Source organism: Alligator mississippiensis, chromosome 1 (assembly GCF_030867095.1).
Source record: "Alligator mississippiensis isolate rAllMis1 chromosome 1, rAllMis1, whole genome shotgun sequence".
NCBI lineage: Eukaryota > Metazoa > Chordata > Crocodylia > Alligatoridae > Alligator > Alligator mississippiensis.
This window is the reverse complement of record NC_081824.1, coordinates 303,100,302-303,125,305: the sequence shown is the minus strand read 5'-3', so window position 1 is coordinate 303,125,305 and position 25,004 is coordinate 303,100,302. Positions and strand designations below refer to the sequence as shown.

General features: G+C 47.0%; 1 long non-coding RNA gene across 1 annotated transcript; it reads right to left on the bottom strand.

Annotated features, from left to right (window-relative positions):
- Positions 1–19,040: 19,040 nt before the first annotated feature.
- Positions 19,041–24,322, bottom strand: LOC106740469 (uncharacterized). The gene is made up of 3 exons (XR_002090167.2): positions 24,155–24,322; positions 22,653–22,787; positions 19,041–19,186 (listed from the first exon to the last, which is right to left on the bottom strand). It is a non-coding gene; the product is annotated as an uncharacterized LOC106740469 (long non-coding RNA).
- Between the last annotated feature and the right edge of the window lie 682 nt (positions 24,323–25,004).

The following is a 25,004-nucleotide window of genomic DNA, read 5'->3' as shown; positions in this document are numbered from 1 at the left end:
TAGCAGGGACAGCTCATTCTTCTCTCTCTTTGTTTTTTTACATTTTAAAACAATAACCCTCCACTTATGAAATGTTTTCCCCGTTCAGCAGGGAAACACACGTGTTTGTAAACTATTAGAGCAATCTGCATATTAACCTGTGCTGCTGTAGTCAATTATGTACAAGGTATTTTAAAGCCGTTTGTATGTGCCAATTTACCTACAATAAAAAAATGCTTGTCAGAATAATACGGTTTCTTCTAAACTCTTGCTATTTAACAACAGAGGGGGTGGGGTGGTACAAAGCAGGAGATGGAAATATATGACTAAAGTTCAAACACAAACTGCAAGTACAATTCTAGGTAGTAAATGGGTAAAGGAGATTTTCCCCCCCCTCCATTTGCAAACCAAGCATGGAACAATGAGTTGATTCACAGCAGTCCAGCCCTACAGCAGGTACCATTATCAAAGCTAGTTAACCCTCCGTGCTGTAATTTATGGGAAATATTGTGAAAACTCTTTGAGGGTGACTACAGGGCATAGCTGTCCACCTTCCAGGTTGCTGCTGAGCCAGGGATCCCAAGGGTGCCTGGAAATCTGCCCAGTGGGTCACTAGGGACCTGAATAGCCAAAGGAGTGCAGGAAGCCAAGGTGTAGTACGATTGGGCCCCAGAGGTGACAGTGATGCCCCATGGTGGGTTTGCAAATCCTGCCCTGCTCTGATTCCTTGGGTCCCCTTCCTTTTCCCTTTCCTGCCACACCTTGATGTAATTAGTTGACTGGTAAAAAGGGAGGCTGCCCTCAGACTCCAGATCAAACGTCTGTCTATCTTTCAGCCAACAGGTCCCTCTTAGGCCCACTGGTCTTAATCCTGCCCCTTAAAAGCTAGGTAGGTCCTTTTGGCCCATCTGTGCCCCAAGGGCACCTGGGGACTATTCATGGCCTCCAATCTCCCCAGTAGCCATGCCCATGCCTTGCCGTTTCCTGTCATCACTCATATGGGGCACTTCACCTCAAGACACTTCTAGGCCACAGAAGGCCTTTATGCCCTTGTTGGGGCCTTGGCCTTCATGTTCTCCACCTTGGTTCTTCAGCTAGGCTCTTTTACTACCCCAGACCTGGCTTCTAGGTTCTAGCCCTAGTCTTGCCCTCCCAATTTTTGGATTCCACCCTCCCAGGCTTTGAGCCTCTGGCCCTGGTTCTCGCCCTGTCAGGCTCTGATCTCACCACTCAAGGGCTATGGGCCCCTTGCCCTGTCTACACCCTGTTCAGGCACTCTTTTAGTAGTCTCTCTCTCTCTCTAGGCTGCAACCTCTTTCCTGGTCAGTGCCTTTCTGCACCTTGAACCCAGCCCCTGGCAGGACTCAAAGTAGTCACATGCCCCTTGGGCACTGCTAGGAACTCCAACCTCCAAATGATAGGCCAAGCTCAAACCACCAGTATAAAACACAAAAGAAATCCTAAGTACATTGGCTCTAGCTGAAACTCTTAGCCTGCTGGCTGTGGAATCAAACTTCGCCTGCCTACCATTAGGCATAAACCTCTGCAAGCCTTTAGCACCTTCCTTACATTCCCAGGGAAGCACAGAAGTCAGCCAGGTACTCTCCTACAGCCTTCCTAACCCAGATGTCCTTCCTCTCCAGCCTTCAGAGGCAGATCCTGCCTAGACTCAGGCACTGGTTTAATGTGCCTCCTAAGCCCTGCCCCTTCCTGTCAAGTGACTCTCTAGCCATCCACAGGGGTTTACACTTTGGGCCTGATGACCAGGCTGCCTTCAGGGTAGCTTACTTTTGCTACCTTTGCTGCCTACTGCTTAATCAGAGCTCTTATTATACAGTTGCTGAGCATCTAACCTCACAATAGGCATCCTCAGCCTGTGAGTCCCTGGCTGTCTTTTCCTCTGCAGCCTGTCCATAACACGCATTCTCCTTCCCAGATGGGGATATCCCTGTCACTGCCTATGCCTACCCTGTTACACAAGGGTAGCAACCTTTCTGGAACCTGTAAGGAGCACAAGTTGCAGAAGGGAGAAGTGTGGAAGAGGGATTATGATAGCTGTAGTAGCAGCAACTCAGTACCATATTTACTCAAATCCAAAATGATTCCCCCCCCACCCCCCCATTTAACATGGGTTGGGAGGGAAAGCCTTGTTTTGTATTTGCATACCAGAACTTCTGCAACTGTTGCTACTTGTCATTGTAAACCTGATCAGGAGGACCTTTACAGGCATTCGATCATTGCAGCTACTCCTGAAGCAGTCGAATGGTTATATAATTTAGATATTAATGTATGAATGTTGTAATCCTAAAATGTCATATGAAATAAGAAGACATTCTGTTGCTACTGCCTGGCCAGGGCCAGGGTGGCTTAAGATGGCTTGCATTGTGGGGAAAAGATCTACAGTGGGGGAATATGGGGAACATCATATGGTGAGGGGGAGGTGGGTATGAGGGAGGATGTGTGATGCAGGGGAGGAACACAGTGTCAGGGTTCAGCCAGAATGTAGGTGGCAGGGTGACCTGGGGGCCAGCAGTGCAGGGGCACATGTTACCAGAGTGTTGGGTTGGGGTCTGGGTTGGCAGAGTGGAGGGTGTGGGACTGAGTTCCAGGGGAGCCAAGACAGGAGATCTGTCTGAGCCATAAGCTGAGGTCAGGAGCCAGGAGTTAGAGAACTGGTGCCAAGTTTCAAGGAAGATCTGGGATCAGAGTCAGGAAGCCAAGCCAAGTCAAGTCAGGATTCCAGGGAAGCCAAAGAACAGGATAGTACCAAGGTTCAGGGGAGATCCAAGATCAGGGTCAGGAAAAGTCAAAGCTGAGTCAGGAGCCAGAAGAACCAGAGAGCAGTGAATGCAAGGCTTGCTGGAACAAATGGAGGCTGTATGAAGGTATGCCTGCAGCCTGAGGCTGCAGGTGTGATTATGAGGGCTGAGTGGTAGGGCTGTGTGAAGCTTCAGGTGCTGATTCGATTTGGAGGAGATTTGGCCCAATTCAGTGGCCGAATCTCCAAATCCGAACCAAATCAGGGGACCAATTAGAAGGTCCAAATTGATTAGAAGCTCTCTGAATTGATTTGGAGAGCTTCAGTGATTTGGGCAGTCCCCACCTGCTGCAGCACGGAGCTGGACCTAGACTCAGAGCTGGTAAGTAGGAGGCTGGAGGAGAGGGGAGGGGACCATGGGGGGACCCCTGCCAAGCCCTATCCCCTGCCTTTTCTCCCAGCCTCCTGAGTACCCCTCAACCCCTGCTCACTCCCTCAGCCCATGCATGGCTGCCCCGCCTGCCCCAGGTCTGGCCCTTTAAGAAAAAAAGCCAACCTCCTGACTCACCAGCTGCTGCAGAGGCCTTGGGGCTTCTGGGGGCTCATTCAGAGCCCCCCACACAGTGGAGGGCAGTGGGGATAGCCCCCCCTCCACTGGGCAGGAGCCAGTGAGTCGGGGATTTTTTAAAAGCCAGAGCTGGGGTGGGCAGGGGTTGTGGGGCTTGTGCCAGAGCCCCTCATGTGGCATGTAGCAGTGGGGGGCAGCAAGGATTGCCCCCCTCCTGGCAGCTCCCTGTGAGTGCGGGCTTTTTTTTTTTTTCAAAGAGCTGGGAGCTGGGGTGGGCGGTGCAGCCATTGAGAGCAGGCGGGGGATGGGGCCTGTGTGATTAGGAGATTCAGCTGATTTGGCAGCAGCCAAATCTCTGAATCAGATTCAGCTGAATTGATTAAAGACAGTGATTCGAATCACCGAATTGAATCACTGTCCCACAAATCAGCTGAATCTGAATCTGAAACAAACACTAGCCACTCTGCACAGGCCTAGCGAGTGGCACTTTCAGCAGCCAATCCATTTGCAAAGACCTGGGGAAGTGGCATTAATCAGGGATTGGGGCAGGTGTGATGACTCAGGTGCTTGACGCAGCCAGGCATGCCTTGTCAGAGGCCTGATCAGACACAGAGAAGAGACTGCATGATGCATGGGGTGGAATGTGAGGGAGACCATGCTGTGTGGGGGAAGAGGAAAGCAGAAGAGACCATGATCCTGTTGCTACTGCTGCAGGATAAGTGGTACTAGCATGGGGTAGGTGGAAAGGAAGCTAGTGGCAGGAGGGGCAGGAGATGGGGGGGGGGAGAAAATGGTCAGGGAACAAAATGTGGTCAGGCAACCTGACCCCCTCCAGTGCTGCTTTCCCTGCTGTGGTTGTGGGGAAAGACAAACTAAAGATGACCATCCAATAATAGTTTATTTTATACATAGAAAAGTCTAATAAACTTATCATTTTCCATGTATAATTTTCTACTTATTGTGGGGTCATTTTAAATTTGAAGTTGTCTTTGATTCAGGTAAATATGGTAAATGTTGTGTGGGGGGGGGGAAGAGGGGTCTAATAAAGAGTCAGTTTAGCTTTACAAGCATGAAGTCCACACACATTAGTGCTCAACAGGCAATGCATGAAACACATGGGGCCCATGACAGTATACCATCTGGGCATGTGTGACCCGTGTGACAGGTTGGTTTTGTTTTTTTTTTTGTTTTGTTTTGTTTTGTTTTAGTGGTAGTGATTTGAAACAGCCCCAGGTTCCTGAATGTGTTTGTATATTGGGAGGAAGGGTGCTCTGAGACGAGACACAAAGCAGAGAGCAGAGGTCATATCTACAAAACCAATTTAGCCTAGTTGCCCTAAAACCAGCCTTCTCCTTATGGTTTTGTAAGGAAAAAAGGGTCTTGGAACAGGCCTGTTTGATCTCAAGTGACCTAACAAAGCCATCTGTTCTTTGTGTTCCCCCCCTCCTCCAGCTGACTAGATCTGACTAAACCATTAAACATCACATTTTAGTTTGGAATTACACTTGTATTAAAGTGTATACTTCAGTTCTGAGCATGTATAGAGGCACCCAAAACAATTGTATACAAAGATTTTCAAACTTGAGTACTAAAGCAAGACTTCCAAATGTAAGCCAGGTCACCTAAACAAATCATCTTATTTGTCAGAGCAGTCAGCAGCCCCTCAAGTTTTAGCCACTGACTTAAGTGTCTGCTTTTGGATTTAGGAGATTGAATTTGTTCAGAAATGGGTGGCTTGGGTTAAAGGTAAAAACAAGTACTAAAGGGTCTTGTATGTTCTCAAGCACAGGACTTCCAAATACTAAGTCTATGGGACAATTCATATGCTTTATTAAGCATTTCTGGCAACAACCATGAGCCTCTGCTATCTTCATAGACTGAAAGCCCCTTAGAAATGAAGAAGTGATGTATTTAGACAGTCTGCCAGGGAGAGACAGTTGGCAGACTGGTGTGCCAACACACAGGATTTAGCTGTTCAAAAAGCACTTGATGTATTATTGGTGGTGTCACACAGGATGCTGAGCATGAAGAGTCAATGTGACATGATACCGACAATAGGTAGATGTTAGGGATGTGCGAAGCTTCGGGTGGTGATTCGATTTGGAGGAGATTCGACCTGATTCAGTGGCCAAATCTCCAAATCTGCATTGAATCAGGGGACCAATTTAAAGGTCCGAATCAATTCAAAGCTCTCCGAATCTTTGGAAAAGATTCATAGAGCTTTGATGATTCGGGCAGTCCCTGGTGGCTGCAGCAGGGAGCTGCAACCGGACTCCAAGCTGGTAAGAACTAGGGGTGGGAGAGCGGGGCCTAGGGGAGGGGGCCATGGGGGGACCCCTGCCAGCCCCCTTGATCCCCCCCTGCTCCCCCAGCCTCCCCCACAACCCCCGCCTGCCCCAGCTCTTGGCATTTAAAAGAAAAGCCCTGGTGCTCACCAAGTGCTACTGGGCAGAAGGTGATCCCCAGTGCCCCACACTATATAGGGAGCTCTGCTACAAGCCCCCTGAACCCTCCCTGGTCCCCCAACCCCTCCATAGGTGCCCTGCTCGGGTCAGCTCTGGTCCTTTAAGAAAAAACAAAATGGAAAAAGTCCCAGGACTCACCGCTCCTGCAGCGGCCTCAGGGCTTCAGGGGGCTCATGCAGAACCCCCAACGTGGAACGGGGCAGTGGGGATTGCTGCCTGCTGGCAGGACTGGTGAGTCCCAGGGTTTTCTCTTTTCTTTTTTTTCTTAAAGGGCCGGGGCACCCGTGGAAGAGCTGGGGGAGCGAGTTGGGGGGGTCAGGGGGCTCATGGAGAGCCCCCACATGCAGGGTGGGGCAGTGGAGGGCAGTGGGGATCACTCCCCTGCCTGGCAACACCTGGTGAGCTGGGGCTTTTTTTTTTTCCACAGAGCTGGGAGCTGGGGCAGGTAGGGCAGCCATTGCTGGGCTGTGGGGGATGGGCCTGGCCTGGCTGATTTGGAGATTCAGCTGAATCAATTCGGGACAGTGATTCAAATCACTAAATCAAATCAATATCCCCTGAATCGGCCAAACCCAAATCTGAAGCGAATACTAGCCGCTTCACACAGGCCTAGTAGATGTACCAAATTCTAACAGGACCTGATCCTGCTCTCACTAAAGTCAATGGATGTTTTGCCATTGACTTAATCTAACAAGCTAAATAAAGCAATCTCCTTTATGTCAACCAGGGCTACACATACCCCTGGGGGTTCTTGGGAAGGCCCCAGGGGGTACATGGCAGCAGTGTGGAGAAGCTGGGGCACTTCCACCGGTTGCTAAAGCCCTTCATTCTGTTCTTTCCATGCGAAGGGCAGCAGAGCACCTCTCAGGCTGTAACAGTAGGACTTTTGAGAAAAAGGTATTGCTTCTGCTCTGAGAAGAAGGCTGCTGGCCTCCTCCTTCCCCTCTACCTGTCTCTACTGAGGAATATAAAGGCCTTGCCTCTATTCAGCCTGTGGATATTGTGATCCTGTTGTGCTAAAGTACGTGCCACAAGTATCAGGCATTAGCCACAAGTCCTGCTAACCATAATGGCCTCTCCTGATGCTTTTGCTTTAAACAGATTATTTCCCTGCAATCATCTTTTTTCTACATACAGCTCCTAGAAAGACTGTGCTCAGGTGAATCATTCTGGATCTTCATGCCTGGGTTTCAGAGGGTGCCAATTACTGCTTTTCTCTGGCTGAGGGGAGCTATCATGTTTGAGCCATTTCCTGCCAATGATATAAGTGTTCTTGAGATACTGTGATGTAAGATGCTTGCTAGTAGCACAGCATTTGCTAATAGCACAGTAAAGAATAGCAAGCCATGTATCTCCACTCTCCACTGGATGAGGAGCTCAGTGCAGGATCTGGAATCCCTCTGGCTCCAAAATGCAGTGAACATGGAACTCCTGCAGGTGAGCAGACGGTTGAAGCTACAGAGGCAAGTTTTCCATCAAGCCTCAAAAATAATACATCCAGGTTTTAATTCAGTATCCCCATACAAATTAAACCCCTTAAGAGTTTGAAAATTCTTCATTAATCCCTATTTAGCTGCTATGTCTGTTAACCTGGCTCCAGACTCAACAACTCACTTCATCTATTGAAGTCATTCATCACAAGTGACTGAAATGGATAGTTAAAAAGTAGAAGTTTTGAATCTGGAGAATAAAAGTCTGTGGCACACCCTCAAGCCACGTGTCCCTCTCATCTCATCTAAAATATGATATCTCCTTTGTGTGGTGGGGAAGAAGTGTGTTATGAATCTAAGTGTAATATATGAATACAGGAAGTTGACCCATGAAACTCTCTTCTCCCTGTCAGGTCCACAACAGCCTACATTTATTATTTTTTGAAGGTGTGCTGCAGGGCCCTCCTGTTCTTCATTGACAGCGAAGAGAGAGCCTTTATTTCAGGTCAAGGTAGCAGTGGTGTGGCATGGGACTCTTGTAAGGATTATATGAGGCAGCTGTTTAATGTGTGCTTTACTGATGGTGTCACTATGTTAGTTCATTTGATTTGTTCTTGGATAAGTGGGTAAAATTTGTTGGAAATCAGCTACCAAATTCTTTATGATAGGGGAGAAAGAAACACTTTTGGTTCTGGATTCTCAGTGCTTCAATGAAAACCAGAAAAAATCAAAGCAAAATGTTAATAAAATATTTTTCCCCATCTAACTTTTTTCCTGGAAAACAATATCCTGACTAGCTCTCCTGACAAATTTCTATAAATCATTATGTTTTAAAAGACTGTCAAGGACATCCAGAACACTGGGTAGATTCCATTTTAATGTATTTTAGTAAACAATGAAGTAAAAATAAAATATCTAACAATAAAAGCCCTTGAATAGATAAGATGATGGAAGGATTTTTATAAAACAAACAAGCAAATCAGCAGAGGATATATATGCACACTTTTTTTCTGTAATGGGCCCACCAACATAAGTGAAACCAGTGTAACCTAGTAATTTAAAATTAGTTCATGGTGCAGATAAAAGTCCATTATAAGCCAAGAGGTACAGATGCTCCTGTAATAAGAAACAGGAATTCATACAAATAAGATGAAACTGAGCAAAGTAAATCCTTGGAGATTAACATCCAAGACTGTGAAAAAAATCTGCTAGCAGGCTGAAGATTATGGATTATTACATGAGTAAATTGATTGATATCACAGACCCTATCAGTAATCTGCTAACTAGAACTAGAGATTTAACAGATAAATGGCTGGACAACTTAGAAAAATGAATGATAATGGCTATATCAAACTGCAGACTACGAGTACTTGTACATGTAACGGGGGTTTAGTCCTTCAGGGTTGCATTTGATGCCCCCTAAATTGAAATAGTGAGTTTTTTAATTAAAATGGTGGGCTTTATTTTTCCAACACTGTATACACATAATTGTACCAGTGACTGCAGGCATCTGCTGAAGGCAGAAGTGGCAAGGGGCCCAATCCTTTTTTTTTTTTTTCTGGTGTAGCCTGCCCACCTCTCCCACAGTCAGGGAGCAAGGTGCCAGTGGGAAGAGCAGCCCCTGAGCTGCAGGGGGACTCTGGTCCTTCCCTCCTTGGTGTTGGTGCCCTCAAGACCTGGATGGGCAGGCTGCTAGCAGGCTGGGTGCTACCCCAGCTCAGAGGTGCCTGATACAACTCTCTCCCAAGCCTGCTCAGGCTTCCAGTTATCTGTGCACCATCCCTGCCACATTCTCTGACCACCAGCACACCCAGCCATCCTTCTGCTGCCTCCCCTGGTAGCTAGAAAATGGTATTGCTTTTGGGAACTGGCTTGTAGGTAAAGTAGATATTGCACTGGAACAATGGTCCAGGGCAATGGCAAAGGTTAATTGATTTCTAAATGTCTGTTTGTAACAAAGTTTCCTCCAAGGCCCACTGTGCCTGATACAGGAAAGTAGCAAGCAGATACACAGGCTGGGAAATTGAAGACACCTACCACACTGTTCCATAACAGAAATAAGGGACTCTGCAGCATTGGCTCCAGGTCACAGTGCCCAACTGCAGGGCCCTTCAGATTTCTGGTTTTCGTAAATTGACCAAATTAGAAGAAACCAGTAATGCCCAAATTAGTGCATGTGATGGGTTTGAGAGACAAAGGAATACGCTGACAGGACAGAACGTGGGCATTAGGATGACCAGAGGATGTGTGTAGAGGAAATGGGAGTCCTAAATGGAAGCAGTGGGCTTTAAAAAATAGTGCTTCAATTTAGGGCTGATTTAAACCCCCATGTCATGCACACACCCAACTGACTTACCTGCCTCTCCAGTGGGGAGGGGAGGGCAAGCTGCTGGCACATGGAGTGGTCCCTGAGCTGTGGAGGGGGGAGGGCTGGTGCTTCCCTCCGTGGCAGCGCCCCACCTCCAGGCAGCACCTGCCCGCAGGCACCCAGATCAGGCAGTGTTGTGGGGCACTACAGCCATGGAGGGAAGCACTAGACCCTTGTGCAGGTCAGGCAGGAAGACAGGCAGGCTCTGGGGGTGGGGGGGAGGGAAGATCAGGCTCACCGTTTTTCTTGGGCAGAGCCTACTTTCCTGGGATGCTGCCAGGCTGCCTGCAGGGCTTCCTGCAGAGCTGTGGATCTGCACAGAGCCCAGTGCTTCACTCTGCGGTTGTAGGGGCAGCAACCTAAAACTCCTTAGAGGAGTTTTAGTTTGCTGTACCCCAAGTCATTTAAGGCACGTTATGCTGCTGAATTTCCTACAGTGGCTGGAATTAATGCTCAATACACTGCTGAGGTGTGCAAACACCGACACCGTTAAGACAGTGCAAAAGCATTTAGCCCACTTTAAAGTGTCATGCACACACACCTCGTGCTTTGTCTACACATGGCCAGAGAGACCAATCAACAATGCCCAAAGATGAAGAGTCATCAGAAGGGACAAAGATACAAAAAGAAAAATTTCAGATCAGCAAAGGGTCCCTGAGAGGGGAACCCAAGGTCACTATGTACAGAGGACACACCACCAGCCCATCTCAGCCACCCCACTGGTGGGGGGTGGCCTTCAACCTCCAGGCTGCTGACATCTGTCATTCAAGAGAGAACCTCAGAGTGAAGCTCACATACAAGCCAGATACACCTTGGCTCTGTGAACCCTGGGACTGGTACATATAGAATTGTTTGCATTATTCTTATCTGCTATCACTGTGTATCAATACAATTAGCCTATTATCGAATGGAGAGGTCATGGTCAGTCTGAGGGTTTTAGGTATCTGGGTCATAAATCCAGTGCCAAAATCCACACACTTTCCCAGGGGCAAGCCAGCCCATGCCCTGGCAGCTGCAGGCATCTGCTGAAGGTAGAAGTGGTGAGGGACCCAATCCTTTTTTTCCCTGAGGAGCCTGTCTGCCTCTCCTGTGGCCAGGGGACGAGCTGATAGATTCATGGCTGCAACATTCCAAGTTGCAACATTGCAAACTAAACTACGTCGGGATGTGATTTAGTTTGTGATCATGCAACCTCATTTAAAACCCCCAAAACTCTCATACATGTAAAGTGTAATGCCATTAAGCCACACAAAGGAAAATTTTCATCACATGTACATGCTTACATTGTCACGTGTCCAAGTGCCCAACATTTTAACAACATCTCCAACAATGTTTAAAACTGGTGAATTTGCTGAAGACATACAGATTGATCTGGCCATCTATCTATTTGATCTCCATTTCTTTAATGGTACCCATCACTGTAGTATCTGAATTGAAAGAACTGAAAGCCAAATCCAAGAATGGGTCAGTGTCCAATTTTTCTGCCCCAAGGGCACTCGGATAATTTTTTTTCCTGAGGTTTTCTTTTTCCCTCTAATCTGCTCTCCCTTCCTATTTCATCTTTTCCCTTGTTCTTCCTTCATCTCTTCATTTTGTTTCTGTTCTCTTTTTTCTTTGACATTTGCAGAGACATCTGGAGGAAGGCTGTATTAGAGAAGTAGGTTTCAACTTCAATTTCAGAACTGTGGGATGCACAGTCATCCTGCCGTACTTCAGTACTTGGCCTTGCTACTGAGGAATGCCTAGTATGCACTTGCATTACACTTCACACTTCACCCTTAAGGCTGAACACTTCATTGCTCTCAGGAAGCAGAGATGTTAAGGGACATCACTGTCACAGACAGGAAAATATACTATAGGATATCTAAGACCTGTTTAATGGAAGGATTTGGAAATCATGGCATTAGCTTTGCACTTGACATGGTACCATGTGGGTAGCTAACAAGGCTGTGCAAAACTTCAGTTGTTGATTTGATTCGGAGGAGATTCGGCCCAATTTGGTGGCTGAATCTCTGAATCCAAATCAAATCGGGAGACCAAAAAAAGGGTTTGAATCAATTCAAAGCCTCCAAATTGATTTGGAGGAGATTCAGAGATTCAGGCAGAGAGTGGACCATGGCCGGACTCCTGCCTGCTCCCCCGGCCCCCCTGAGTGCCCCCTGATCCCCGTGTGCTCTCCCAGCCCTGTCAATGACTGCCCCACCGAGCACCAGCATCCTGGCATGTTAAAAAAAAAAAGCCCCACACTCACCGGCTGCTGCAGCGGCCATCAGGACCTCATGGCAGAGCCCCCCCTATGCAGTGTGGGGCAGTGGTGGAGCAGCAGGTATTACCACAGACTGGCTGACCTGCTCCACCAGGTTTTAAACTGCTGGGGGATGGGGGGACTACTGCCACGGCTGGTCCACTGGGCAACCCTTGCAAAGCCAGCAGGCCAAGGCACTTCATAGAATCATAGAATCAAAGAAGTAGGGTCGGAAGGGACCTTGTAGATCTTCAAGTCCGACCCCCTGCCTGGGCAGGAAGAAAACTGGGCTCAAATGACCCCAGCCAGGTAGGCATCAAGCCACTTCTTAAAGACCCCCAGGGTAAGAGCGAGCACCACTTCCCTTGGAAGCTGGTTCCAGAGCCTAGCTGCCCTGACTGTGAAGTAGTTCTTATGGATGTCTAATCTAAACCTACACTCCAACAACTTGTGACCATTATACCTTGTTATCCCAGGGGACGCTAGGGGAAACAAGGTCTCCCCCAAACCCTTCTGGTCCCCCCTAGTGAGTTTATAGATGGTCACAAGGTCCCCCCTCAGCCTTCTCTTGTGAAGGCTGAATAGGTTCAGGTCCTGTAGCCTCTCAATGTAGGGTCTGCCCTGCTGTCCCCGGATCATGCGGGTGGCCCTCCTCTGGACCTTCTCAATGTTGTCCACATCCCTCCTGAAGTGGGGTGCCCAGAACTGGACACAGTACTCCAGCTGTGGCCTGACCAGTGTCGCGTAGAGGCGGAGGATCACCTCCTTGGCCCTACTTGAGATGCACCTGTGGATGCATGATACGGTCCAGTTAGCCCTGCCGACCATGACCTCGCGTTGTTGGCCCATGTTCATCTTGGAGTCAATGATGACTCCAAGATCCCTGTCTGCCTCTGCTCTCAAGAAGGGAGTTTCCCATCTTATAAGTGTGCTGCTGGTTACTACTGCCCAAGTGCAGCACCCTGCACTTGTCAGTATTGAAATGCATCCTGTTTTTGTTAGCCCACCCCTGCAACCTATCCAGGTCTTGCTGCAGTCTTTCCCTCCCTGCTAACGTGCCCACCTCACCCCAAATTTTGGTATCATCAGCAAATTTGAACAGGTTGCTTTTCACCCTGTCATCCAAATCGCTAATAAAGAAATTGAACAGTGTGGGCCCAAGGACCAAGCCCTGGGGGACTCCACTGCCCACTTCCCCCCAGGTCGAATATAACCCATCCACCATCACCTTCTGAGTACGACCCTTCAGCCAATTTGCAATCCATCTGACTGTGTAGGCATCAATGCCACAGTCGCCTAGTTTTTTAATGAGGATGGGGTGGGAGACAGTGTCAAAGGCCTTGCTGAAGTACAGAAAGATTACATCCACGGCAACACCTGTATCCAATGCTTTTGTGACCTGATCATAAAAGGCAATCAGGTTGGTCTGACATGACCTGCCCCTAATGAAACCGTGCTGGTTGCCGTTGAGCATCATCCCGGATGCTGGCCCATCACAGATGTGCTCCTTGATGATCTTCTCAAAGAGTTTCCCCAGGATTGAGGTAAGACTGACAGGCCTATAGTTGCCCGGGACCTCCCTCCTCCCTTTCTTAAAGATGGGGACCACATTAGCTATCCTCCAATCATCTGGCACCTGGCCTGAGCACCACAAGCACTCGTAAAGCCGTGCCAAGGGCCCTGCAATAACCCCTTCTAGCTCCCTCAACACCCTGGGGTGGAGAGCATCTGGACCTGCTGATTTGAACACGTCCAGCCCCTCCAGAAGCACTCTAACCCAGTCCTCCTCAACCTTAGGTCTTGAGGCGTTCCCCCTCAAGTCCGTCTTGAATCATGGTGGGGGAGTCCCGGTCCCTGCACAAGAAAACAGAGGTGAAGAATTTGTTAAAGAGGTCTGCCTTCTCCTCTGACGCAACCACCAGATTTCCCAATGTATCTTGCAGGGGCCCCACATTTCCCGGTGCCTTCTTCATCCTCCCTATATATTTGAAAAAGGACTTTTTATTATCTTTGATCTTGGACGCTAGCCCTAGCTCTATGTCTGCCTTAGCTTTCCTAACAGCCCCCCTACAGGCCTGAGCAGTGGAGGTAGCCACCCCTTCCACCGGGTGTACACTGCCCTTTTGGCAACCAGGCATTCCCGGACATCTTTGGTGAGCCAGGGAGGCTTTTGGGCACTCTTGCCCCCCTTGGGAGCCCACCCCTGCCCCAGCCCTGGAACAAACTGTAGGCAAGGCTAGGGCCCCCAAGGGGACACTTGCTTGCCTATACACAAATGCCAGGAGCTTGGGGAATAAACAGGAGGAACGGGTCCTCCTGCTTAACACAAATAACTATGATGTCATAGGGATAATGGAGACCTGGTGGGACTCCACCCATTACTGGACCACAGGTATAGATGGCTATACCCTGTACAGGAGGGATCAAGGGGAAAAAAGGGGCGGGGGTGTAGCTCTCTATGTCAAGGAAAGCTACGCATCCATGCAAACCAACATTGGCACCCATGGTGGATGACTTGAGACCCTCTGGGTTAAAATCTGTGGGGAACAAGGCACAGGGGATACTATGGCATGAGTCTACTATAGACCCCCTACCCAGGGTCAAGACCTTGACCAGGAGTTTGCCAGGGAATTGGCTGAGGCCATGTGCTCCCAGTGTATGGTTGTCATGGGAGACTTTAACTACCAAGATATCTCATGGGAGGAGCGCTCAGCCAAATCCGAGCAGTCGCAAAGCTTCCTCTCGTGCATGGATGACCTCTATCTGACAAAGGAAGTCTACGGGCCAATGAGAGGTAAAGCGCTGCTCGACCTGGCTCTGGCAACCAGGGATGACCTAATCAGTGACCTAATGATCGAAGGGAAGCTAGGTGACAGTGACCATGAGCTGATCACCTTCAGCATCTGACATAAAACTGGCAAGTCAGTCAGTAATATTGACTCAACTTCAGGAAAGCTGATTTTGACAAGTTCAGGAGGTTTATCAGTGAGGCCCTAAAGGGCCACAACCCAAAGGGGAGGGGAGTTCAGGACAAGTGGTTGATCCTCAAGGGAGCAATCCTGGATGCGCAAGCAAAGTCTATCTCGTCTCAGAGGAAAGATAACAAAAGGGCACAGCAGCCCCCTTAGCTCTCCAGGGAACTAGCAGACTTCCTGCATCTTAAAAGGAAGACCTACAAAGGATGGAGGACTGGAACCACCACCAAGGAGGAATACTCTGCTCTGGTCCAAACCTGCACTGAGCAAAGCAGGAAAGCCAAGGCTGCAATGGAACTCCAACTAGCTACAAATATCAAGGTCAACAAAAAGTCCTTTCTTAGATATGTGGGGAGCCAGAGAAAAATCAAGGGCAACATTGAACCCCTGCTAAACCAGATGGGACAACTGACAACCGATGCCCAGGAAAAAGCAAACTTGCTAAATGGGTACTTTGCGTCAGTTTTTCACCAGTCCCGTGGGACGCCCCTGCCCACTGTGGGTCAGGGAGGCCCAGGTGAGGGAGATTCCTTACCTTCCATCGAAGATGACCTCATGAAGGAACACCTTGACAAGCTGGATAACTTCAAGTCAGCCAGCCCTGACGGCTTACACCCAAGGGTACTCAAGGAGCTGGCAAGCATCATAGCTCAGCCCCTGGCATGGATCTTCAAGAATTCCTGGTGCTCTGGTGAAGTGCTCGAAGATTGGAAGAAGGCCAATGTCATGCCTATCTTCAAGAAAGGGAGGAAAGTAGATCCAGCAAACTACAGGCCCATCAGCCTCACCTTTATCCTGGGGAAGGTCTTCGAAAAGATTATCAAAGAGGCCATCCTTATCAGATGGCAAGATCCTGAGGGATAGCCAACATGGGTTTGTTGCGGGTAGGCTTGCTTGACCAATCTCATTTCCTTTTATGACCAGGTGACCTATCACCTGAACAAGAGGGAAGAGATTGATGTCATATATCTTGACTTTAAAAAAGCCTTCGATCTGGTATCCCTTGATCACCTCTTGGCAAAACTGGCTAACTGTGGCCTCGACCTCACCATGATCTGCTGGCTGGGGAATTGGCTCCGCAGTAGGACCCAGAGGGTGGTGGTGGATGGAAGTCAATCATCGTGGTGTGCGGTGACCAGTGGGGTCCCTCAAGGCTCTGTCCTTGGGCCTTTACTTTTTAACATCTTCATCAATGATGTAGACATTGGTGTCAGAAGCGGACTGGCCAAGTTCGCCAACAACACCAAACTCTGGGGTAAAGCATCCATACCTGAGGACAGGAGGGTGATCCAGGCAGATCTTGACAGGCTCATGAAGTGGGTGGATGAGAACCTGATGGTGTTTAACACTGAAAAATGTAAGGTTCTCCACCTTGGGAGGAAAAACCTACAGCATGCTTATAGGCTTGTCAGTGATACACTGGTTAGCACTACAGATGAAAGGGACTTGGGGGTCATGGTTGACCACAAGATGAACATGAGCCTTCAATGTGATGCTGCAGCTAGTAAAACAAGCAAAACGCTGGCTTGCATCTATAGATGCTTCTCAAGCAAATCCCGGGACGTCGTTCTCCCGTTGTACTCGGCCTTGGTGAGGCCACAGCTGGAGTACTGCGTCCAGTTTTGGGCTCCACGATTCAAGAAGGATGTGGAGAAGCTTGTGAGAGTGCAGAGGAGAGCCACGCGCATGATCAGAGGTCAGGAAAACAGACCTTATGAAGAGAGGCTAAGAGCCATGGGACTCTTCAGCCTGGAAAAGCGCAGGGTCAGCAGTGATCTGGTGGCCACCTATAAGTTTATCAGGGTGCTCACCAGGATCTGGGGAATGTCTGTTCACCAGAGCACCCCAAGGGATGACAAAATCAAATGGTCACAAACTCTGCCACGACCGATTCAGGCTGGACATAAGAGCTTCTTTGCTGTCCAAGCCCCCAGCGTTTGAAATAGATTGCTGCCGGAGGTGGTTCAAGCACCCATTTTGAATGCCTTCAAGACACATTTGGATGTTTATCTTGCTGGGATCCTATGATCCCTGCTAACTTCCTGCCCCTGGGGCAGGGGCTGGACTCGATGATCCTTCGGGGTCCCTTCCAGCCCAAATGTCTATGAAATCTATGAAACCCCCACACCTGGCAGGAGCTGATGAGTGCGGGGCTTTTTTTAAAAAAAAAGAGCTGGGAGACTGGGGCCAGGGGAGCAGGAGGAAGATGGGGGCTCATGGCAGAGCTCCCCACGCACACGGGGCAGTGGGGAGCAGTGGGGATTGCTCCCCCCCCACCTGGCAGGAACTGGTGAGTACGGATTTTTTTTTTAAGAGCCGGGACGCTGGGGTGGGCGGGGTAGCCATTGACGGGGCTGAGAGAGTGGGTGGGGGATGGGGCCTGTTTGATTTGGAGATTCGGACAATTTGGCAGTTGCCGAATCGATTTGGGACAGTGATTCCAATCACTGAATTGAATCACTGTCCCCCGAATCAGCCAAATCCAAAGTGAATACTAGCTGCTTCACATGGGCCTTGTAGCTAACCAAAAGCAACAGTATCTGTTTGTGAAGAGTAGGAATGTTGCATGAGTTGCCTGGTCTTTCAGAGTGCTAGGAAATCACTCCAAAAATGTACTAAAGCTACTAACAGATTTGAAAAAAAAAAAAGAGTTCTCCTACTAAATCTGCCCTTTTATGTAGTCCAGTACATGCCTAAGTTTTAAAAGTGGCTGTAAGCAACTTTAGCTGAAAAGTCCTAGCATGGTCTGGTTCCCTGAGGGCTTCAGATAAATGAGCTATCAAAATCTGATGGCACCCACTGTTTCTCAGAGGCTCCCCAGTCAGCTGTTTCTCACAGAAGTTTCTTCTTTCCATAAGTGTTCCCTTCATTACAGACGACTGGTTAGCTTTCCAAAGGCTGAGTTCTTCAGGATCATGTTAGCCCCTGTGCACTGGAGTCACCCTATAAAGTAAAGTACTGTTGTGCAGGGCAGTCTTGGAGGGTGGCGGGGAGGAGTTGTTTGGCTCCTCGCAGCTGAAGGGACTTGAAAAGTAGACTCTGCTACTGGTGATTGGATTTGAAAGAATGAGATGTGCTTGGGATATCTCATCAGACACTAGGATAATTGATGACTTGCATTTATGTCCTGTGTCCAAGATATACATAATTGCAATCATTCTGAGAAAAACTAGGGCTGGCTGTATGCCAGCTTGGTTAAGTGTGTAGTGCCTTTTGTTTTCTTCTCTGCTCAGAAATTACCAATGCTCTGTTAAGGAAGGTTATCATGTGCCTTGGTGAGGATCGGAAGACTGATTCTAAAGTCCAGTCCTCCAAAACAGTTCCCTAATGTCCAATGGTATCAAGAGATGCCACGGTGCAAGGTGTGCTGCCGACCAAAGTGACTGGTTCTTTGCTCAGCCTGTGTAGTCTAAGGAAAGAATCCAATCAGAGTAGGGCTCCCTGTTCTGCTACAATGAACAAATAGAGCAATGTAGGTGTCCTTTGTTCCAGGAGCCCACTAAGGATTTATTTCCACCAGAAATAAGACTTGGTATGAGCTTGGCTAGAGGGAACGTAGCTCAGATTTTCCTACTTGAGAATTGGCAGTAGCTCTCAAAATGCTGGTAGAATGACTCAGCGGAAAGCAAACAAATTCATCCAACAGAACAATGACTCAATTTACAGATCAGTTTAGTTCCTCGACACCGCCCCCCCGCGCCCTTGGTAAATTAGTTTTGTAGCGCTTCAACTAATGCACAGAAATCAGAGAATACTCTGATCAAATGTCCCATATCCTGTGTCCGTTACTCTTCTATTACGACATTTTGGAAGTGGAAAGAAATGTGATGTTCCTATAACTACTAGTGACCTTGAGCAGAAAGAGCCCTTTTTTCAGTGACCCATGACAGGCAAAAGGGCACAGGGAGGTAAATGTGTTTAGAATGGAGTCATCTGTGTTTTCCTTTGCAATCTGATTGGGATAGGGGGGTTGTAGTGTTATCCCTCAACCCATTTCAACTGCAAAACAATCATTTAGTCACCACCCAGGCATCTGCAGCTGGTTTTATCAGAGACGTAGATGCAGCTGAATGCTTTGGTGATACGAGAAAATGATTTCTGACAAACTGACACTGCCATGGAGCCTGGGGAAAAGGCAGTATTACCACAATGTAAGCAGCCAGTATGAAAAGAACTTTTCCTTTCCCTCCGTCACTCACCCATCCACCCACCTACCCTTTTTTGTATCCGAAAAATTTAAACTACAATTAAAAAGGCATTATTAGTATTTAATTAGATTGGAGTCCTCTCTGCGATGTTGGATCCTCTTGCTGATGTCATCGTGGTTGTCATGGTTACAGGCGAACAAGCTGTTCAGTATGGAGCATCAGCTGGGCGGGGTGGACTCTATGGAGAAATCTGATACAGAAAAAGAGAAGCAGCTGCCATCACCAGGTGAGCGGGAGAGAGAGAGAGTGTGAGAGCAAAATACTTAGCAAACAAAAGCAATAAGGGGTTGTGTTATTGCATTCACACTCCTCAGTACAAGTTATGAAAGGAAATTACCCGTTGACATTACAGGGGGGAAAACCTAGACAATTAACAATTAAGAAAAGAGCCTATGCTGACACATGCAAAAAGCTATTGAAACATAAAGTCTCCTCCCAGTTAGATAGTCCATCTAACGGGCAAAAATAAGGGGGGAGCAGGAGGGATGCTGATAAGAATTCAGCAATGTTCACATGTTCAATATTCAAGTATACACATGTATATGTGTGTGAGATTATATAAGATACATAAATATGTGTAAGACCCCCATGTAGAACACTTTGAATAATAATGAAAGACAAATCCCACCCAAACAAGCTATGAAAGAAGCCTCCCAAAAATTAGCATTTTATTTCTCTAAGTGTTTTCCTCTTAAGGGGAATGAAATTAAAATGCATCTTTTCATACAATGTCTAGCATTGCTTCTTATGTAATAATCCTCTTTCTCTAAAAGAGACAGGTCAGCAATTGCTGCAGGCTCCTGCACAATCAGTGCTCATCTCAGAAAAATCTCCAGCTTTCTCTGGGATTTTCCAGTCACAACCTATTAGGCATTTGTCTGTAAAGAAGAGCTGGGCTAGGGGAAGTGGCTTTTCCAGAAAGTGCTTACGCAGATTTGTGATTATTAACAGAGTGGTCCCATGGATTTGCCAGGATAACAATGACACTTTATTTGTATTTGGAAATGTAACCTTAGTGGACAGTTGAATGTTAATGTATGTATTGGCTGTCAGTCTAAAGAACCACTTTTTAAATCAACTTTACTTTCCAGTGGGAAGGGGGGGCAGGCACTGAGTTTGTTCTGCCCACTACATTTCCTTCTCTTGATACCCGATTAATGTTGTCATTTTCCTGGATTTAAATTTGGAGAGCCAGATTTTTATATCACAGTCTAGTCCCTAATGGCTGGGTGTTACCAGTGAAGATAAGCAATACCTAAGATTTATGCTGGAAGAAAAATTTCTGATTAAAATTTTTAATCTTAAAATCCTTATTTGTCAAAACCTTTCATTGAGAACAGTCAGTTCAAGAAATGTTTAGACTCTTTAAAAACAAAACATTTTGAAATTGTAATTGTTTTGTCTCCATACAAAATAATTACTTTGGTTCAAAGTGACTGTTCCTAAGTTTGAGCAAACTACAGTAAATTGAAAAATATTCATAAAGTTCTTGAGAGGAAGATGAACAGTTGCACTTGCCTGACTTGAATTATATTTTTTTTCCAATTTACAAAAAATTTGGATTACAGCTTTTTTGCCTTGCTCAGCATGAGTTGTTTGGGTTTTTTTAACCTTGACAATTTTGTATGATGGGAATACCATCTCTGCCCAGTTTTGGTTTATACCACAGAGCATGTTACAGTTTCTCTGCTAACAAGGATTTTTTTTTCTGCCAGACAAGAAAAGGCTGTGGGAGTTAATATTCTTGAACTGCGTCAAAGGCTAGAGAAATAAATTACACATAAACTGGTTTAAGTGATCAGAAACTGGTTTAAAATTGTAACAAAACATAAGTTCAGTGCACATAAACCAGTATTAAAATGGCTGAAACTGGTTCAAGATAAACCCTGTTGAATGTAGTATATCAGACTTTACAGATTTGGGTCAAGCTGGTTTATGAAACTTCTGTCCCAGACCCCTTTCTACTTCAAGTTACATAACAGTCCCCCAACAACCCAGCATACCTTCCAGCCCTGGGCTGGGCTATGCTGTCTGCTCCAGAGAGCAGGGCCAGCCCTGCCCCTCTGCTCCCTAGCTGAAGCAGTGAGGGCTGGCTGATGAGGAGTTGGGTGGGGCAAGCCTGGCTGGGGATGCAGTCCAGTGTGCAGTGGGGCAGGGGTGGGGAGGACAGGGATGGGACTGCTCCCCTAGGCAAACACTGGCTGGGGGCTGGGGCTAGGGAGAGGGGCTAAACACCCCTTCCTCCACTCAAGCTTACTGCTGGCTGCAACTGTAAACTACAAATCCCAGAGGCACCTGGAAGCAGGAAGAGGAAGTAATGAGCAACCCTGTGGAGTCCTGCTGTTGGGATTGTGGACTGCAGATCCCACAGACCTCAGGGGCAGCAAGAAGAGGAAGTGAACACACAGCCTATGCTGGCTACTTGCCAGAGAGCCATGCCCTAGCACCACTTGTTTGTGGCTGAATTTCCTGAATCAAAAGTGCTTGTCTGCTCATTTGCTTACTGGTTCAATCTTTGCAGCCTAAACTAACCTGTAAAGATTGAATCAGTTCAGCCTCAGGCTTTTTGACTGCCTGTACTTATCCCAAGTTGTCCAACTGTGTTAAAAAAAATGTCCTGCTAGAGAAGGCACAACAGTTATTTATCTCTCGGAACAATAAAGACATCAGATTCTCTCTTAAAATGTCCCTTAATCTGTATGTAGTGGGACAGAATCTGTTCTTGCATTGCTCTCACATCATCCCACTGATGTCACAGGGATTGTGTGGGCCTTTTTCAAGACTAAACATAGGCTATGTTTGTACACATGCTTGGGGGTGGGGGGGTGGTGCATTTTAATTAGAGCAGTTCCTGGACAGCCAGTCTAATTGAAATTACTCACTGTCCTGTGTGTTAAGCTCCTGTGCATTTTAAAGGCCACAGGATTTTTTATCTAAACTCATTCAACAAGGTTTAGATAAAGCACCCCTGCATCCATTTTAAAATGCATGGGAGCTTAATACATGTGATGGTGAAGTGACACTGGAGTGCTCTAATTAGAACACAAACATGTACATGTATAGGCAGCCAAATAACGTATGTCCTTTTTTGTACCCAGCTGGCAACACTTCTGGCCTGAGCTTTTGGCTAGATGATGAGTGGTTACATCCCCAAGCAGAACTTTGGAACCACAGGTGATCATAGGTTGTGGAACACAGGCCCAACTTGTTTAGAGGGGCACTCAGAAATTGAGGAACCAAGTAGCAGTGGCTGCCTCTGAAAATATGAACTCTAATCCATACCTATGTTAACAAAAACTGCAGGCAAACACAATATATAGTCATCAGTTTTATATCTTAATGATCTGAGACCTGAGCCTGACCTGAATTCTAAAGGGGGAAAGGATCTTAAAGAGCAGTAATGAGAAAAATGCTCTTTTTGTTTATTCCCTATGCAGAAAATATATTCAGCACAGGGAGGAGAACCATCACCAGGTGCAAACTGTGAAGAATCGCTTGATGCTTCTATTCTTTTACTTATTACCAGTGTCTCCATTTTTTGTTTTCTTCATCATAGATATGTTTTCGTCATCCTTAAGCCGAGTGGTACTTACTGGGATCAATGAACAAGGAGTACTCTGTCAGTAAGAAACTATTCAGCTAAGGTACCTTCTGACCTGGAAAGATGGTCCTGTGCTTAATGGTGTAGAGTGGGATCTCAGCAGTGTGAATTCAGTTGTGTTTTGCCATAAATACACTGGGACCTTGGGCAAGTAACTCAACAGCCCATTTCCCACAGGAGTTTAACAGTTCTTTTTTCACCCATTGGACAGGACGGTGCGAGATTTAAAAAAAAAAAAAAAAAAAAAAAAAATATCAGTTAGTGATTCTGATGCAGGGTTGCCAAGCCAAAACAGTATGGAGGTTTTCTTAATCTCATGTCTTTACTAATATGTTTTACATTATGTAAATGGAACCCCACTGCCAGACCCTGGATGAGGGCCATGTTCAAGTTTAGGGGTTTAATACCAAAAACAGTAAAAATATTTAGTTGTCAATAAAAAGTTTGAAGATACGCATTGTGACAGGATGGGCCCTTGGGAGGGCCATGGCACTTCCTAGGGCCACCCTACTCCTATCCACACTTCCGGTCCTCTATATGAACCCCTCCTTGTTTATCTCACCTGTCACACTTTGATGTTCCTTTGACATTAATAGGAAAGCTGCCTCCGAGTCCTGGAGTGCCCTCACCAGTGCTTTTGCCTAGCCTCATTCTCTGGTCCCCTTGGCCCAGGCTTATTCCATGTCTCGGCCCCTCGGCATCTGTAGTCCAGGACAAGATTGCTCTCGGTGCAGCCCCTCCCCCCACCGGCATTGGTAACCCAGGGCAAAGCTGATCTCTATTCTGCCCCCTAAAGCATTTAGGCTTCTGCTCTATAGAGTCCAGACCCTGGAAAGGCTCTTTATTGGGTGCCCCTGCAGCCTCCAATCCACCCCTATCAACCACATCTGGTCTTCTAGTATAAAACTAGGGGAAAACCCCTGAAAAACCCAACACAAGCAACCACTTTAACTCAAAGTCCCACCCCTCCCACCCCCAATCATTATAATCCTATACAGCCACCTTCCTATTCTCTAGCTCCCTCAGCCTTGGGAGTACCTGCCATGGCTTGAAGCTCACACTCCCTACCAGTTTAAGCTAGCAGGATATTCTCTCAGCAGGGTTCTAGGTTTCTCTGTCTCAGTAACCCAGATTTATATTCACTGGGCTTCTTCCCCTTCCAATCAGGTGTTATTTTGACCAGCTGCAGGTGTGTTCCCATACTTTAATTGGCAGCTTATTACCTGAGCTGTTCCCTTGCCACCTTCCCTCCTGCAGCCAAACTCTGTTCAACTTCCTGGGGCCCTTTCTGCTGCAGTCTCTCCCTTAAAGTAACAAGAGCCCCAGGCTCCCTGTCACAATCATTAAAACTATTTTTTGGGTTGGCAATCCTGCTCAACTACTGTAGTGATTTTATGCTATGCTCCCCTAGCATCCCCTTTTTACCTCCAGACCCTGATACCACACCCTGCAACATGCTGCACTCCTCCAGCCTATGTCCCAGCCTTACCCTTGCTGTCCCTGCCCAGTAACATCCCAGCATAGACCCCCTCCAATGGAAAGCTATTGTCTGCCTACCTGTGAGATGAGGAGTGTTATAGGCAAAAGGAATGAAGCATCAATAGCAGAAGGCTTGGGAGGAGAGGGAGGGAGCTATGAAGAGTCCCCGGAGCTAGAAAACCCTGAAAAGAGCTCTCTTCAAGGTGTTGCACTCCCTCTCAGACACCAAGTGGCATTACTGTGCTCAATTTGTCCTTCAAACATACCTCCAGCTTCTTTCCAGCCAAGGAGCCTTACTGAAGCTCTGGTGGCTTTCTGTTTTTTACAGACAGATTAATTTTCTTGCAACATTTATAGACAGGTATTTTTACATTTGATTTTGACAAAGTGGCCATAAATGTACAGCCGGTTGGCAACATTGTTGTGAGGTACTCAGACATTACAGTGATGACAGCAATTCAAAACCTGTCTACATATCAGTTATTATAGGACCTTAGCTTGTTGAACAAAGAGAAGTTACAAGGTTTGTATACTACCACAAGCATAGTATTATTTTTCTTTTTCTGCATAGATGCATCCTGAAGTAGGCCACTTTAAATCATTAACTTAAACTGTTGCTAAATTCTGTCCTGACCATGAATTTAACACTACAAAACCCTTTTGTTCTATTTGCAATCCAAGCTCTGCCGTTATCATCAGTTATTCATCTTGGGCTAGTTTTTACCACCCTTAGTTGAACTAAGAAATGCTTTCTTATGTGAGCAGTCCCACTGAAATAAAAGGGTTCACTTTTGAGGTAGTATGCCAACCAGTGCTGACTATTCATAGATTTACATAGGTGGTTAACTGGCCATAGGCTTCAGTGAAACTACTTATAGTATGCAAAGTTAAGTACATCCTTAAAACTTTGCAGTATTGAGGCCCAACA